Source organism: Apus apus, chromosome 11, assembly GCF_020740795.1.
Source record: "Apus apus isolate bApuApu2 chromosome 11, bApuApu2.pri.cur, whole genome shotgun sequence".
NCBI lineage: Eukaryota > Metazoa > Chordata > Aves > Apodiformes > Apodidae > Apus > Apus apus.
In genome coordinates this window covers 11,887,501-11,903,599 of record NC_067292.1, presented here as the reverse complement: position 1 = coordinate 11,903,599, position 16,099 = coordinate 11,887,501, and positions in this window count along the sequence as shown.

Sequence of the window (16,099 nt, the reverse complement as noted above, 5' to 3'; positions counted from 1 at the left end):
TTTTTATTTTCCCTCCAACTATAAATATCTTAGGAAAAAGTTTCATATAAAGAAATATGCAAACTTGAATCTGTCTTCTGCACATGTCCTGCAGAAGGATCTGGACAGATGGAAAATTGACCTGTGTGAATCTGTTTGCAGTTTTAAAATTTATAAAGATTTTCAGTTCCTCTTCCAAGCTTGGGGCTTGTTTACGCTTATACATTAATTTTATTTCTTCCTTTCACTGTCCACCAAATAAGAACAATCTTGTAAGTTTAAGATCAGATTATTGCTATTGCTCAGGTATTTTGTACTCCTCTGGTAGTGAAAAACATCTGTGACTTCACTGGATTCCAGATGATTGGAAATACCATCTCTAAGGTAATCCTTGGTATGTGGTGGCAGTAGCATGGTATGCCATTTCTTTTCTCTCTCTGAGGATTTAGTTGCAGCAGGGGACCAACCTGTGACTATTAGATTAGTTCCCTGACCAATACAGGTAAAAAGGATGAATTGTCAAGAGAACAGTTCTGAAGCTTGTTCTACTGTACACCAGTTTGTTAGTTGGGTAATCTGAAGATATTCAGTGATATTCTGCCATCACATCTCACTTATTTTCAGGCCATGGCAAATGAGGTTTGGATTTTAAATATGGAAAGATCCTCCCTGTGTTGACACACAATGTAGCTGGTTTGGGGGTACTAATACTGTGTAGTAAAATAAAGCAAATTTGAAAGTAAGCAATGCAATAAGCAAAAGGGTGGTGAGTAAAGATGCCTCTGTGTCATCTTTTTTTTCTTGGTTCTTTTTCTTATCATTGTGGTCCTGCGCCTGAAAGATACAACATGCTGCTTGCTACTAACACTTCATTTTATAATAACTTCTGAACCTTCCTACTGGGCTAGGTGATCAATTATTTTATAAAGAAATGTTGGGTTGTGTGTTCATTATGTTTTGGGTTTTTTGCTGCCTTTTTCTTTTTTTTTTTTTTTTTTCAAAAGCTGTGTTTTATTTTCATTTATAATTATCTCCACATAAGTCTTCAATTTGAATCTTGAATTGGACACACATGCACACTGACTTGCATGTAAGAGATCTGTGAGAGGAGTCACATGATGCTTCCATACCATAATTACTCTCTGAATCAGGCCGAGTCCTTGGGAGATCAGGAAAACCTAGAAAAAGCTGCTTTGAGTTTACTGACAGGACTCAGAACTCAGCTCAGGTTTTTATGTCATAGATAAATCTTTTTTTAAAGGAACGGAAGTGCCTTTAACTTCTTGTTGTCTTATCTTTGTATGAGAAAGCAGTTTCTTAGAATAGTAGACTGTAGAAGGAACACCATCAGCTGCAAATCTAATCCATGCAAGGGTTTTCGTGAGTTGTTCTTGTATCTTCCCCTGAATGTTCTTGTTAAGTTTTGTGGTTTAACAATTGTATTTCTCAGATTCTTAAATGGACTATGTATTTCACTCTTCTGTTGCATAAGAAATCTATAGAAAGATAAGATGGTTTTGATTTTTCAAAGGGGAAATGGTTAAGCTGATTTTACCAGGGTGCTATTGTCTGCAGAAAATGAACGTATAAAATATGTAGCAATAGCTTCACTTGCTGTAAGGTCACCCCAATATTTTATCTCTAAAAATGTTATTTAAGAAACAGATTTTCCATCTTTAAATTGTTCTTTTAAAATCTTGTCATGACTCCATAAGAAATCTATGCTACTTATATACCTTAGGTAAAAATCTTTACTGTAACAGTAGATGACAGAGTTCCATGGGACTGTGTAGTATGTCACTTCTATGACTGTTAAAAGCACCTGAAAATAAGGTTAAAAAAGATCAAGCTAGGTAACTTTTCACTTGGTCAGGAAAAAAAACCAACACATTATGGCTGCTCAATAGTCAGACCTTATGGGAGCCTCAGGTTAGAAGGTCCTTTCATTCTGATCAGGACGTGCCTTCTTTGCAAGGATGTTATCCTTTCAGCTTACATTTCAATTCACATACACTTCTTTAGAAATACAAAAATTGGTGCTTGCATGACTGCAGAGATGAACCCAAGGTTTCATATCGTCATATAGATGGTAACTGCCATATTGTGAACCAACAGGACCTCTCTGCCAGTTCAGAGAATCCCATTGTTTCTGCTGTGCAGCCCCAGTGTTCTGGAGGCAAAGCGGAGCCCTGCACGCCGTCGGAGGACTACATCAGCAAATCAGTGGCTAATAAAGACCGGCAGCACCAGCAGCAGCAGTGTTGGCCTTCTCCACAGCAGGGTACCACAGATGTTTCAGATAACAGAGTGAGCTTCGCTGACAGAACATGTGTGTAATATATAAAATAATGGGAACCGAAAGAAAAAAAAGGCCACTCCGATCCACCCATGTAAAAATGTTTTTTATTTATAAGTGAGCAGCTGAATACAAATGTTGTCTGGTTACACAGAAGTAAAAAATAGAAGGCTGATGTGGATGAGAGACTTTGCATGGTTTCTAGTAAAACAGACTAGGCATTGAAATTTTTTTCTTATTCCTAGGGGTGGGTCCAGATCTTCAGCTGGACTAAATCCATGCAATTTTATTTTGTAGCAATTACACTTTTTTAGCTCCTCTGAAGATCTGGCTGTACTATGGTTGGGGGGAGATTGTGGCCAAAGTTTTCTGTGTAATACTGTTGAAGGCTGAATACTTTTTGGATAGTACCAGCTCTGCCAAACAGTTACTACACTGAGGAGTTTTGTAGGGTGGACCTGGAGGAACAGGACATACAGGGATGACCCACAACCACCAAGAAAAAAAAAGAAGCCATGAGCAGTTCTCAAGTAAGATAATTAGCTGGGAACTGAAGGAATTACAGCAGAAATCCCTGTTTTTGTGATATTATAGGCTTATGCTTTACTGTTCAAATGTCCCACGGTATAAGATCAACCTCATAGCTGAGGAATCCTTGGGTGAAGGAGACTTTCATAGTGTTTTCCTGCACCCGTTGGAAGGATGTGAGCAAGGAGTGTGAATGGGGAACCACAGAAATTGCTGGGCCACTGATACCTGCTGAATATTACCACAAGGTAAGGGTCTTATGTGACTCTGTGCATGGCCACCTGAACAAGGGTTTACACCAGGATCGGAAGGAAACCCAGAACACCTGGTGATCGTCCATGTGCCTTCTTGGTTGTTGTACTGCACTGCCAGTGCTTGCAGGTCACAAGTGAGAGCTGCTGGGACTGTAAGACTTGTTAGCCTGCTTTTGAAGAGTAATAGACAATGGAATTCAGCATGACAGAACAGGAAACTCCTATCAGAGGCTAATAAATGTTTCCTTGTAAAATAGGGAGATGCTTATGTGAGTCCAGATATAAAGTGAAAGTAAGACAGCCCCCAGAGGGATTACTGAGGTAATAAATGCACTTACTAGGGCAGTGTGTGCCAGAGTGAGACAGAAGTGGGCTAAGACCAGAAGAAAATTAGAACCTCAAGTGCAAGCCAAAGCTCAGTGGTCAGATGAAATTCAACCCTTTCCTCTGAGAAAACAGTATCTGCTGGTGACTGACTGACTTGATTATCTGGGCTTGGCATGGCCAGTGAAAAGAACAACAGTGTATGATTTCTGCCATCTGTCCTGCTTTAAGTAGTAAGACATGAACATAGAATATGGTAACCAGCTGAAGGAGGATTTGGTTCTCTGCACATTTTTACGTACAAATTGTGCTGCTGCAACTACACCACTGCAATGGGTCAGGGTCTGTTTGGGTGTCAGATTGTTGTGGCGTGGGGCTCAAGGTCACAAGGTGGCTAAGATTCTTTGAGACTGCCTTTGGGATACATGATTTGGCCCAGCTCTATGCTCCTCTGCTTGTACTCATGTATTTTTTTAAATCTCATTCAGAATAGAGTAATCTGAATTGTAAGAGATGAAGGAACACATTTATTCACAGGGAAATCAACTTGAAGTCAGAGATGAATGATCTATGGTAGACATTTCTGAAGCTGAAATATAACTACAGACTAGGTAAATTGCTCTGGAAAACTTGTATGTCTTGTGATGTCTTTATCAACATTTATGTTTTCACTGGTTCCCTAAAGCAAGGTGTGTAAAAGCAGGAATACCATACTGGATTCTTTAACTGAAGAAAGTAAAATAAATCCTGAGGTTTTTTAATTTTTTTTTTTTTTAATTAAGTATTTTTCCCCCTGTGAGCAGTGTCTTATAATTGAGATCCACCTTGAACATGCCAAGGTCAGAATTTGAGACACAGAATATGCTCATCAAGCTGCCCAACAAGATACCTTTATTCAGCCAAATTGGAAAACTTGTGTGTAACTCAAAAGATCAGAATAGAGTCCTTATTGAGCAAGGTTAGGAGGGATAGAAACAATCGGCTTATATAGAGTATTTTTACTTCATAGGAATGTGGTTCTGATTGCTGAAAAAGTATCCTTTGCATGAAGTACAAGCATAATCCTATGCCTACTTTGCCCTTTGAGTAAAAGTATGCTTAATAGCAATTTCAGGAAAAAAAAATCTATTTAAAGCCTGTTGAGCAGAATATCCACTTATAGAGGGAAACTATAAGTGAATAATGTTAATGGAGTTCTGTTTTGTAAAATGCGTAGGACAACTAATAGAATCAAGTTACACAGACAGTGGATGGTTGAATTACATTTAAGGGAGTACCTAATTTATGACCTTTAAAAAGAGTTTCAGAGCTGTCTGCTTGATATGTTTTGTAAATCCTAGACCTCCTTCATATAAAAGTTTTTAGGAATACCATCTCTCACTTTATATTATGGTCAGAGGACCTTTTGTATGTCAGTAGTTCCATTAAATACTTAAGTAGGCTAATTACTGAAAGAAAAAAAATATCTCTGGAGAAAAGTATTATGCCTGTTTATTAGTGTGGGAGAAGTTTTTAATCTGGGAGTGAGTTTTGAACAATAGCAATGAACAATGACCAGACCGAAGACCTCCTCAGAAAAGGGAATTAAGCTCTGTAAATACCAATTATTGAGTGTTTTCCTCAAAACGATAGTTTTTAAAAAAGTAAAATTTGTGCATAACTTCCACCAATCCCTGCAATATTATGTACAGGAACATGAAGTTTTATGCTCCCATTATTTTCTTCTTCCCATTTGATTTTACTATATCTGTTTGTTTTACTGATGTGAAACCCTTTTGATTCGGTGTTACCTTGTGCAAAGGAAACCCCCACATTTACTGCATGGTTTATATAAACCTGTTCTTAACAGTTTTCAAGAGATTCCTGTTGCAGACATTTGATGCTGATTTTCTGTTGTACAGAAAAGAGAATTTGAGAGCCCTTCTATGTAGCACTGCATTTTATACAGATTCTGTGTAGCAACAGCCTTCTAAGACTCTGTTAAGTTTAACATGATTCCTTAAAACATCCTACAATTTTGTTAGCTTTTGTGCTGGGGGGTTATGCCTGCTGTGGTGTCATTCATTGCTCATCTTAAAAGAAGGCAGAGAACAAAGGTGGTATAAGCTGCTAATCTTCTGGATCAGCCAGACGTTATTATTCAGTGGTATATGGGAATTCGAGGCACCGATCCTCAAGGGCAAGAGGGGCTGGAGAGGGGCTGTGAGGCTGCCAGCAGCCAGCCCCCCAGCTGAGCACCCAGCTTGCTGCAGTGCTGCTGTGTTGTGCTGTCTTAAACGGGGCTTTTGCCTGCTGGGTGCCATGGAACTCTCTGTGGAGCATCACCTTCCCAGAGAGCTACAAATGGAATTGGCCAGTTTAAAAATGCAATAATTTGATTTTTTTATATATATATATATATTTAAGATCAATTTAGCAAGACCCTAACACTTGATAGGCCTTGCTTGTTCGCTGCAGAAGTGCTGTCCTGTAGCTCTTCAGAAGTTCCCATTGAGGTAACATCAAAACCTGCAGAATCAAGGCCAAAAGGGCTGGACTGCATGTGTACAGCTAAGGAAAAGACTAGAAAAAGGCAGTAAGATTACGGTGGTCAATCATACTTATGGTTCTGTCCTTTATAACACAAAGTAAAAATGGTAGTATTTTACAGGGAAGCTCCATTATAGGTCAGCCTTTGTCTTAACCAGCCACTTGGAAAGTGGCTCCACTTGACTCCCAGTATGATTTATTCGGACCATGAGTTAAGGACCTGCTCTGTCTTTGGTGTTTGCAGCTCCATATGGTGGTTGCTTAAGGCTGATCTAAGAGTAAACAAGTACAGGGTTTCAGTCACACAAAGGTATGGGACTCAGTCGATAAAATTAAAGAAGAAATTAAACAGAAGGGAGCTACTCTGTCATTATTTTACACCAAATGTGCCAGGAATCAGAGATTAGGTCTCGCCTCTCTTTTTGTCATTCTTGTTGGTTCATTTCCATACCTTTTCCAAAATAAAACTACTTTAGGGCTGGTTTTTTGTGTGATTTTTATTGCTGCTTTTCTGAAAATCAAATTACTGCCTTATCCTGTGTGTTCAGTACATGCAACAAGGAGATTCTGGCTTTGCCTCAGACTGCTTAAAGTTTGGATACTTTTACAGTGAACATCTCTGGAGCAGTGAGGAACATTTTTGTGAGGATAAGAAAGAATGTCAGGCTAAGGCACCATAAATAATTTATAGTCCTCGCATTAATTGTCCTGTGAAAGTTTCCAGTGCTTCCAGTTTCTTCCTACCACCCCTATTTTCAGCTATCAGTTATAGAATCTTGACTTAATATTGTTAATTGCATAGTAAACAGAACAATATTGTTTGCCCCAAGACAGATTACTATTTCTCATTACAGAATTCTCATAGACCACAAATCATTGATACCATCTCCACCAGTTATAATAAAGTTTATCTTCAATCTGATAAAAAGCATGTACTGAATAATAACTGTTGCTCTTATTGTAAGTGGTTTTAAACCATGCTTTTTTAAAAGCAGGGTAGTTAGTCCATGGAAGTTGCAATTCTGCTTTTGCCCTGGTAAAGAGAGGTGACAGTTGTGGACGCAAATGGTCAGATTTCCACAGGCGCCTTTTTGGGTACAGCGTGTGTGGCTGCACGTGACAACTGATGGACCTCTTATGGTTGCCACAGTCAACTAAAAGAGTCATTCCCACTTTGCCTGGCCCAAATGTTAGCTGTCACAGCTCAATTTTGCATTTTGCTACCTGTTTCCTTTGAGATCAGGCTCAGCCAGCATGTTTAGTTCTAAATACAAACTTTCGTAAAACCTAGTTCTGCTCTTGATTCAGGATACTATGAATTTGGTGAGAAGTCCTAAAATTTGGAACCTGTTTTAAAGTTCAGGGACTTTAAAAGGCAACTGAAAATACTGTGCAAGTCCATCAGGTTTTGGATTGAGGTGTGTGAAGTTGTGATTGAATCAGGTTCTAGTGTAATTCTGTGGGGAAACAAAGATTCAGCAGGATTCTTTCAGAGTTGAACCCCAAACTCATTAAAATATTACAATAAAGTAATTAATGTACATGGCCACTAGACACTCTTAAAATGTAAATTTCACAGCTGTAAGAAATTAGATTTGTTTAAAAATAACAGAAGGCTGAAGTACAAATTATGGAGTAAAAGCCTATAAAATTTCAAACTCAGTTTTAAGGCACAGCTTTTTTTTTTTTTTTTTTTTTTTTAAAACTAGATCATTTATTTTAGCACTAGCATTCAAAAACTGAATTCCTTGTCTGTCTTTTGCCTCTGAAATTGTAGTCAGGCACCAGTGTGGAACTGATTAGTTGGGAAGCCTTCCTATTGGAAGTTGAGATTTAGAGAACAAGGCAGATTTTGCAAAGAGCCTGTGTACCATCTGAATCCCACCTTGTGTTCTGGAGGTGCCAGGGGTGCAGCTACAGGCACAATGGAATGAAATTCATGGAATGCCAGTTTGAGTTGTTTGCACAGCTGGGAGGACAGGTAGGTCTCAGCTGCCACTCATGTTTTAGCAGTTGTTTGGGATCACTGCTTTTTCACTGCATGTGCATATTGGCTGACATTTGCATAACTTGACCACTTTTGAGTAGTTCCTAGAAGTCAATGTCCTAAAGCAGTCTGTGCCACAAAGGCTAACAAAATGAAAGCTGCTCCAAAGTCCAGGAGTAACGGAGCCAACTGGATTTCACAAGGGATGCAACATACATCTTTTCAATGCAGAGGCCTAATGCCAGATTCTCTGGCAGTTTCTCACCCGTCAGTGTTTACAAACATGGGCCTGACTATAATGCAAGAAAAGACTTCCACTAACAAATGTCCAGCAGCGCATTTCATTCCGTTTACATTTGAAACAAAACCAAAATACAGGGCTCCACAAGGGCTTCTTGGCACACCAGCTTCAGCAGAGTACTGAAATGATCGAAAGAAGGAATCCTGGACAGAATCCTGTTGGAGATCCATTGCTAAGTTTGCGCTCCATGCCTAACTATTAAAAAGTTCAGGTTATGACCCCTCAAATGTTATTTTAATGCTAGTTTTTAAAATGTAATTATAAATCAAATTACGTTTGAGATCTGAAGCTGTCAGTAGTGAGCTGGAACACTCTAAGAGCTGCTTTAAAAATAACCCCTCTCAAACTTTTTTAGTGATTTCAGAAAGAGAAGTGCAAGTAGACTGACCAGATCCATCCATGCTATTTCTTGTCCTAGACAGGACAACTTCCTAAGTGTCACTTGTTTTCTGGCTTCTGGAGACAATGCAGGATCTTTCCTCTTTGCATGGAAACTACATTTCCAAAGTTTGGGTTTCTTTCTTTGAGCTTAATCAGAAGGCATTAGCTAATTTAAATTGTATTTCACCCTTTCTTTTCTCATTCTTTACCATAACTAATTTATCTAAAGATTTCTAAACACTGAACAGCAACCAGAAAAACAACCAAGTTGAGAAAAGCAGGCTATGATTTGGCAAGTGCAAAATTTTTGGGCAACTTAGTTACAGGAAAGAAACGTGCTTAGTAACTTTTGGTTGTGTTGGTGAATGGCATCTGCTCACCTGGGTGAAGGTATGCATGTATTTAAAAAAAGGGCTGGAAAAGAGACCAGAAGGACTTGGCTGAGAGGCTGTAAGCATTTCAACAGCGTTGAAATGTTCAATTAAAAGAATGTGTATGATTGCTTTGGTAACTTTATATTTATTTTGTTTCTCTTTTAGTGGATACAAATGTTTGTATTAGATACTCCTGTAACTTGCCTAAAACTGAACTAACCCACAAAGATAGTGCATTGCAAACTATATAATTCCAATTTCCATTTGTATAGATGTAGTTCAAGGGGAGAAAAAATAAAATTAATCACTAGGGAGGTAGGTCTGAATAAACAATTCATAGTGACTCCTTGGGTACATTTTGGAGTTTTTCTTTTCTTGTGAATGTGCAAAGTATTTATTCAGCAGTTGCTTACAGAATTCTTCAGTGAATAATACATTAAAAAAAAAAATTCTTTATTTGAAGAGTTTTTTGTTTAGATTATTTATAAAAGTATAGTCATAACTGGTTACCTAAATCATGTTATTTCTTCTGTTCCCTGATTGCATGAGTTAGTATTTACTTGATTCAATACACAATGTAAATTGTGAGTGTTACAGCTGAACATACATCTCAGAATTTTTGTTTGGTTGCTCAGTTACATAAATCAGCTAGTTAGAAGAGGGAGGGGATGTACCACATGATCTACTTAAGCAGCTAATACTTTAAAATTTTGAGATTATATGTCCAGAAGTATACATTTTGACCACAGTGCATAGATTATATAAAATTAGTGGTCCTATTGCTACTCCCTGATTCACGGATAATGCTGTTACATCAACAGAATGAATGTTAAATTCAAACTTCAATTTGAAATTGGAAGTCACTGAATATTTAAGTATTCATTCTAGATGTTGACTGTGAAGACATGCTAATATTGGTACAGCACATATGCTCCAAATTTTGCAGACAGACAAAACCAGAAATTAGTTATGTGTTCCTAATACTGTTAACTCAGAAATTTACTTTATTCTGTTTACTCAACTCTTGTTTTTATCCTGTTTTGCAGATGGGGAGACTGAGGCAAAGAAGTTGAAGGATTTCTCCTGAGCCACAGAGTGTGTTGATGTGTGTTCCCACTCCCTAGACATGTGCACAGACTACTAGACTTCACTGCTCTGGCTGCAGCAGGTAAGATAGATTGTACATACAATGTGATCAACTCTTGAATTGGCTTAAATATTTCCTATAAAGATGAGAGACTCCCAAATATCTGCATATAAGATCTCTATTCCAGATGAAGCCCTGAAAATCACGTGAAACAGACTATTCCCTGCTGCAGACATAGAAAATAATGTGTGTAATGGTGTGTCAACTAGTAGCTAAAATGTGTCTGTGGATTAAATAAACACCTTTTTTCCTGGCAGTCCTTAAACAGCTGGTGTATGGGGTTGAAGGCTGTTCATTGTTTTTTTTTTTTTACCCTTTAGAGGAAGGACAGCCTATACCTGTGACACCATGCTTTCTTTTTCTTTTTTTTTTCTTTTTTTTCTTTTTTTTTTTAAATTGGAAAGACTATGATGGCAGAGGAGAAGATGGGTGTGATGGAGTATGTTTAGACTTCATTCAGAATTGTCCAGACTGTGTTTATACTGTAGTTGCTGCGTCTCTTGCAGACACAGTCATTTAGAAAGCTTCACAGTGCGGGACCATAGGAGCACACAGCGTGCTGGCTCTCCAGTTTCTTAGAAAGCTTTCTGGCATTTCAGCTAGCCAGTTTAAAGCATTCAGGAGTTGCAGTTGTCCCAGGGAGTGCAGTGCAGACATACATAAAAATTTTGTTCCGTAACATGGAAAGCAAAAGCTTCCTGATGGTGATTAAGATTTGCACGAGTAAGGATTATCAGATTGTATCCAGTGTGAGTAGAGAGCTCTAGAAAGGAAGTCCTAGACTCAACTGGAAAGAGTACTGGTGCAATTCTATGACAAGGTTACTGCATGAATTACTGGGGCTGGAATCCTGTCACCCTTTCTCGTGATGTGAACTGCCTGTCTCTTAGGGGAACAGTAACACAGCCTACCCATGAATTTGTCTGGATTCGTTTAGGAAGTGTCATCAAAGCTGTGTGCCAGATCTCTATGTGGTGCATGAGTCACGCCAGGGGGCAGAGTCAAAATCCCTCTGTGTGCTGACAGACTGCTTGGTTTTCTTCCCCCACACATGGAGTCAAAGATGGAGACTTTGTAGACCAGTAGAGAATAAAAAGATTGTTGCCTTTGAAGAGTCTCTTTTCTGCCTCTTTTCCTTGTCAGGCATAAACTGCTGCACTAGATGGTAGTTATATACACAGGAGGAGGATGTGAGCTCAAACAGATTATCTGGCCATAGGTTCCTCAATGGAAATGCATTCTCACCAGAGCTTCTCTTGGAAGAAACTGGTGAACCACAACCAGGATCCTAATGTTTGTTCTGGTGAGGAGCCTGTTTTTTTCCCCCAAGACTGTAGCCCTTGAGCAGCAGGTGACAAGGTCCTACAAACAAGGTGGGACTCAATAAGATTGGATGATAGCTGTCTGTTAAGTATGTAGATTAAGGAATGGTGACCTCTAATATTCGTTTTATGTCTGGATAGTTCCCAAATTAGTCAATAAAGTTGCAGCCTAGTTGCAGTGTATTTCTCAAGTATTCTCTTCTTCCTACTTGTTTGGGAGCATGCAACTCAAACGCTGCCACCACTTTGTAGTCACAGTTTGGCCACATTCATGTGAAAACACTGGCTGAAGTGAACGAGGTTTATTTTGGAATCATATTTCCGTATAGTGCATGAATGCTCAGAAGAATGGTCTTGAGGCTGCAGTGGGGTTATTCAAATGTGTGCTGAAATACTTTGCTGTACATAAGGTTCTTCAGTTTTTCCTGTATGATGTAAAATGATTTCATAAAATCATAACTGTACTGTTGCTTTTAGAAGAATGCAAAGTCCAGCTATACACTGAGTAGTTAGGTAGCTTCCTTATTTGCTTTGTTTAAAATCTTAAGCGTGCAGTTCTGCATTTAAGAATTTTTTTGCCCCTTCTGTGGCTTTCCCTTCTCTGCGTGTTCAGTGAAAAGAATGTCCAGCATTCCAGAACTATTATTCTGTCATATTGGGGTAAAGATTCATGCAAAGTAAGTCTGTGTGTGTGTGTGTGCTCCCCTCCTTTGGTATGCAATCCACAGTCTATATTTAACTCTGTACATACACAATGCAAAGAATCACAGCATAGCAGCTGTTTGGGGGTGACAACGTAGGTATACAGTCACGAAAGAGCTTAAGATAATTGCTCAAATGACATCTGCAAAATGCTAATCTTCCTGTGAAAGATCCCCCTTGCAACAGGCAACAGGAACATTTCTATGTTCTGTGTTTTCTGCTGCCATGCAGTTAATTCTGCTTGAACCGTATCAAGGAGACTTGAGAAAAAAAAATCAACCATTGAAGACTTGCTCTTTGTTTTTTCAATCTGTGACCCCAGCAATCTCTTTAGCAAGCCATGGTTCAGTACACTGGCACACAGCAGTAGTTCTACAGTGGAAAAATCATAAAACAGATGGAAGCTTTACATTTTTGTTTAGCTTTTAAGAGCAGTTTTTATAACATCGCTTAAAATCATTCTGATGCATCATACTGTTTACACTTAAAGCTTTGTAGCTAAGATGTTTACACTATAGAGAATGTTTTAAGATATTTTATAGTTATGATATTTAGATAATTGGCAAGAAAAAAGATAGTTTGTTGAGATTACAGTGATGTTGGTAACCATGAAGTAACTTATGAGTCTCAATAAATATGTCCAGTTCAGTGGAAAGTACAAACTCAGTTAAAACAAAACAACACAAGAGGGAATATCTTTTTAGTGAAATCATTTCCTTTTCTTAATCAAAAGATGACAGCCACAGTCTTAGAACTCCCATCTGTAATGCACCACTCCACGTATCTGCATACATGGCTTTTCTTTTTATGATTGATACAGTTATATCAAATCAGTTGATTAATATTCTGCATAAGTTCAGTCAAATTACATGGAAACGTTAATAATGTTCACTTTCCATGCAAAAGTTCAAATGATTTAAAGTGCATCCCGCTCAGTTTTTCTTAACTTTATTTTCAAGATAAATATATTTAGATGCTTTAATGTAGAGAAGAATGTCTGCAAAGCATAGTTCTGGAACTTTAAAAAAAAAAAAAAGTCCCCAAAAATGCATTAATCAAAAACAATAACTCCTTTTAACTATTGTAACTGCTCAGAAGTGAAGTATGAAATAGTCTGTGTGTGGGCCACAAATGTTGGGAATGCAAACATTTCACAATAAACATGTTTAAATGAAAGTACTTGGCTAGATATACTGGAAGATAGTACATGTTGGGTTAATTAATGCATACTCCATAAAAATAAACCTCACTTTCAAGATCTGACCAATAAAAATCATTAGTATATTTGGATCAGATGTGCTGATGGATGATTTTTATGTATACATTAAAGTTTTGTAAAGTGAATTGTCCTTGAAAAACCTAGAAACAGATTTCAATTTAAAGTCAAAACGACCCATTACATCTACTCTTCATGTTTTCCTATAGCGATATGATGAATTATTTCAGTTTTATCTTCTATACCTGCAATTGATTTACTATTTATGGGTTTAAATTTATCATTTTAAATGTGCAAATCACAGCTACATAGCGAGAAACTGTTCACTTTCAAAGAAATTGTTTGCCTGTAGAATGCAGTATCTGATTCTAGGCATAATCAAATTACTGTACAACATTATTTTTCATCAAGAAACTTCCAGATCTTAAATTGAATCATTTTAGTACATGCATAAAATAATATTTTACATTAAAAGTCATATCATAGTCGTAGGGAAATTATACATATAAACAAGTATGTGAACTGGCTTTCCATTGTATTGTGCTGTTGAGCCAGGTAGAATTAGTGAAGGAAACTGTGATTGTCTTTCATGTTGAATAGTGTCTTTCTCCAGACTGGCCCTCATTTCAGACAAGGTGGTGATCCATATTTGACAGACCCAACCTGGCTGATTTACTACATTTGTGGTTGTTTTGTAGGAAAGCCCCACTCCGCATCCTTAGTGTAGGAGTCTGTATTTGTATAAGCACTATTAAGTAGACCTCAAGACTGTTGTCTAAAAGTGAGATGGATGTTTCACTTTTTAGCCCCTATCTGTAAAATATACAAAACAAGATGTTTGGCAGGTCAAGCTTCAAACCCAAACATAATATAAACAGGACAAAAATATAATTCGCAGTTACAATAGAAGTGAAATGCTTCCCCTATGGTTACCAGCAGCGACATTTTTATTAATTTTAACAGCAGCAGTAGGTATAAGAGCATCTGTGCAGAAAAATCTTCATCTCTGTAGTCATACTGACTTCATGAAAGATCAGAGACCTGATATTGTAATTTTAACTTATCTTTTCTGCAGCACTCACAAGATCACTCTTACTGCACAGGACAAGAAACCACCTTTTCTCAAAGGCTTTCATGCAACATTATCCCAATCCTCCACTGTACAAAGTTTTAGATGGTCTGCATTTTAACTCATCCACTAGTCACCCAGTTTCTTGTGAGCATTACAAAGGACGTAGACGTGAGGGTGATAATCCTGTGTTTGAACTGGGTAGGTTTCTCTGGAAAGTAGGTTGCCCAGAAGATGGCTGCAGAAGTAGAAGTGAAGACTGATTAAGCTCATGGAGGGAGTGAAAATGGCTGTCTGATAAGCAGATAAGTAAGGAAGTGATCTGGGAATGTGCTAGCAGACAAAGACAAGAAAGCTTGAATGTGGCACAGCTGAAGAGGGGAGAACTGGTAAGAGACGGGTGGTTGACAAGTTTCTAGTATTGACAGGAAACATGATCTGCACAGCTGTATCTGTGACTAACTTAAAATTGGCAGGACATTCTTCAGATGATTACATCTATCAAACTCCCCTTTAAAGAAAGAATAAATATTTTACCAAAGAAGAGAAAGAAAAGGCTTAGAGTTGTTTTAATAAACTATCAGAAAACTATTTTGAAGCCAGTGATTTAGAAGGCAGTGACTTCTCATGCCTAGGAATTCAGTTGTAGGAAGGGAGGCACGGGTAATGGAGGCAGACAGGCAGGAGGTTGCAGCCTATATTTGAAACACTCGCAAGATAATGTCTAGGTAGACTATGGGCTTCTAATTCACATCTAATTAATAGGGACAGAGGAAAAAGGGCATCTCCCAGTCAGCAAAAGACACATCACATGAACTGTTCTCCAGTTTCCTTGGGTTTATGCAGCATTTTTTGCAGAGATGACTGTGCTGGCGTCATCACTCTTGCTGCAGTTGGCCTAGCTGAGACAAAGTTTAAATACATTAACTTGGGTATTCCTGACAAAAGTGGTATCCTGGAAATCAGTGTGTGATGTTTATCCTGCTGAGATCCACAGTGCTCTACAGCATTGCTACTAGGACCTTAACTAGCTATTTATTTCAAAGTGGTTGGGATACCCTTGGTGGAAAGTCTAGAGTCAGAAGCAATTGTGAAGTCTCAGTTGGCACAGATTAGTCCCAGGATTTAGGACTAGCAAAGTGATTTAAGCACTAAATCCCTGCCTTTCCCCTCTAGCCTTGTTCCAAGCTTAGCTGATTAGAGGTCCAAACTTAAAAGAGATTTCCAACTAATGAAGATGATACACAAGGAAGTGGCTTGTATAGCTTGATTTATATTGATGAATGAATGGTATGTATTTTATTTACAAAGGAGAATTACATAGCATCATTCTAGTTACTAATATTGCCACTATGAACCAAAAGTATGGCATTTTTCATCCCTAGAGGATGAGGTTATTAATGGTAACAGAACAACCAATGAGTTACTAAGTGAAAAGGAATACTTAAATTTCAGGAGTTGTGCTAATTCCTTCTGTTCCTGTATAATTAATGTAGCTCTTGAACTGGACACTTAAATGTGTGGAGGAGTGCAGTAACACACAATACTTTAAAAAAATCTAAAAACTTGATTTTTCTAAGACGTGCTAGTCAAAAAAAGCACAGTTACTTATGGAAGGCATTCTCTAAGTCCTGTAGTAGCAAGCTAGGGAGACCAGCAGAATATGTAAGGTACTTTGAAGAGAAAAGAT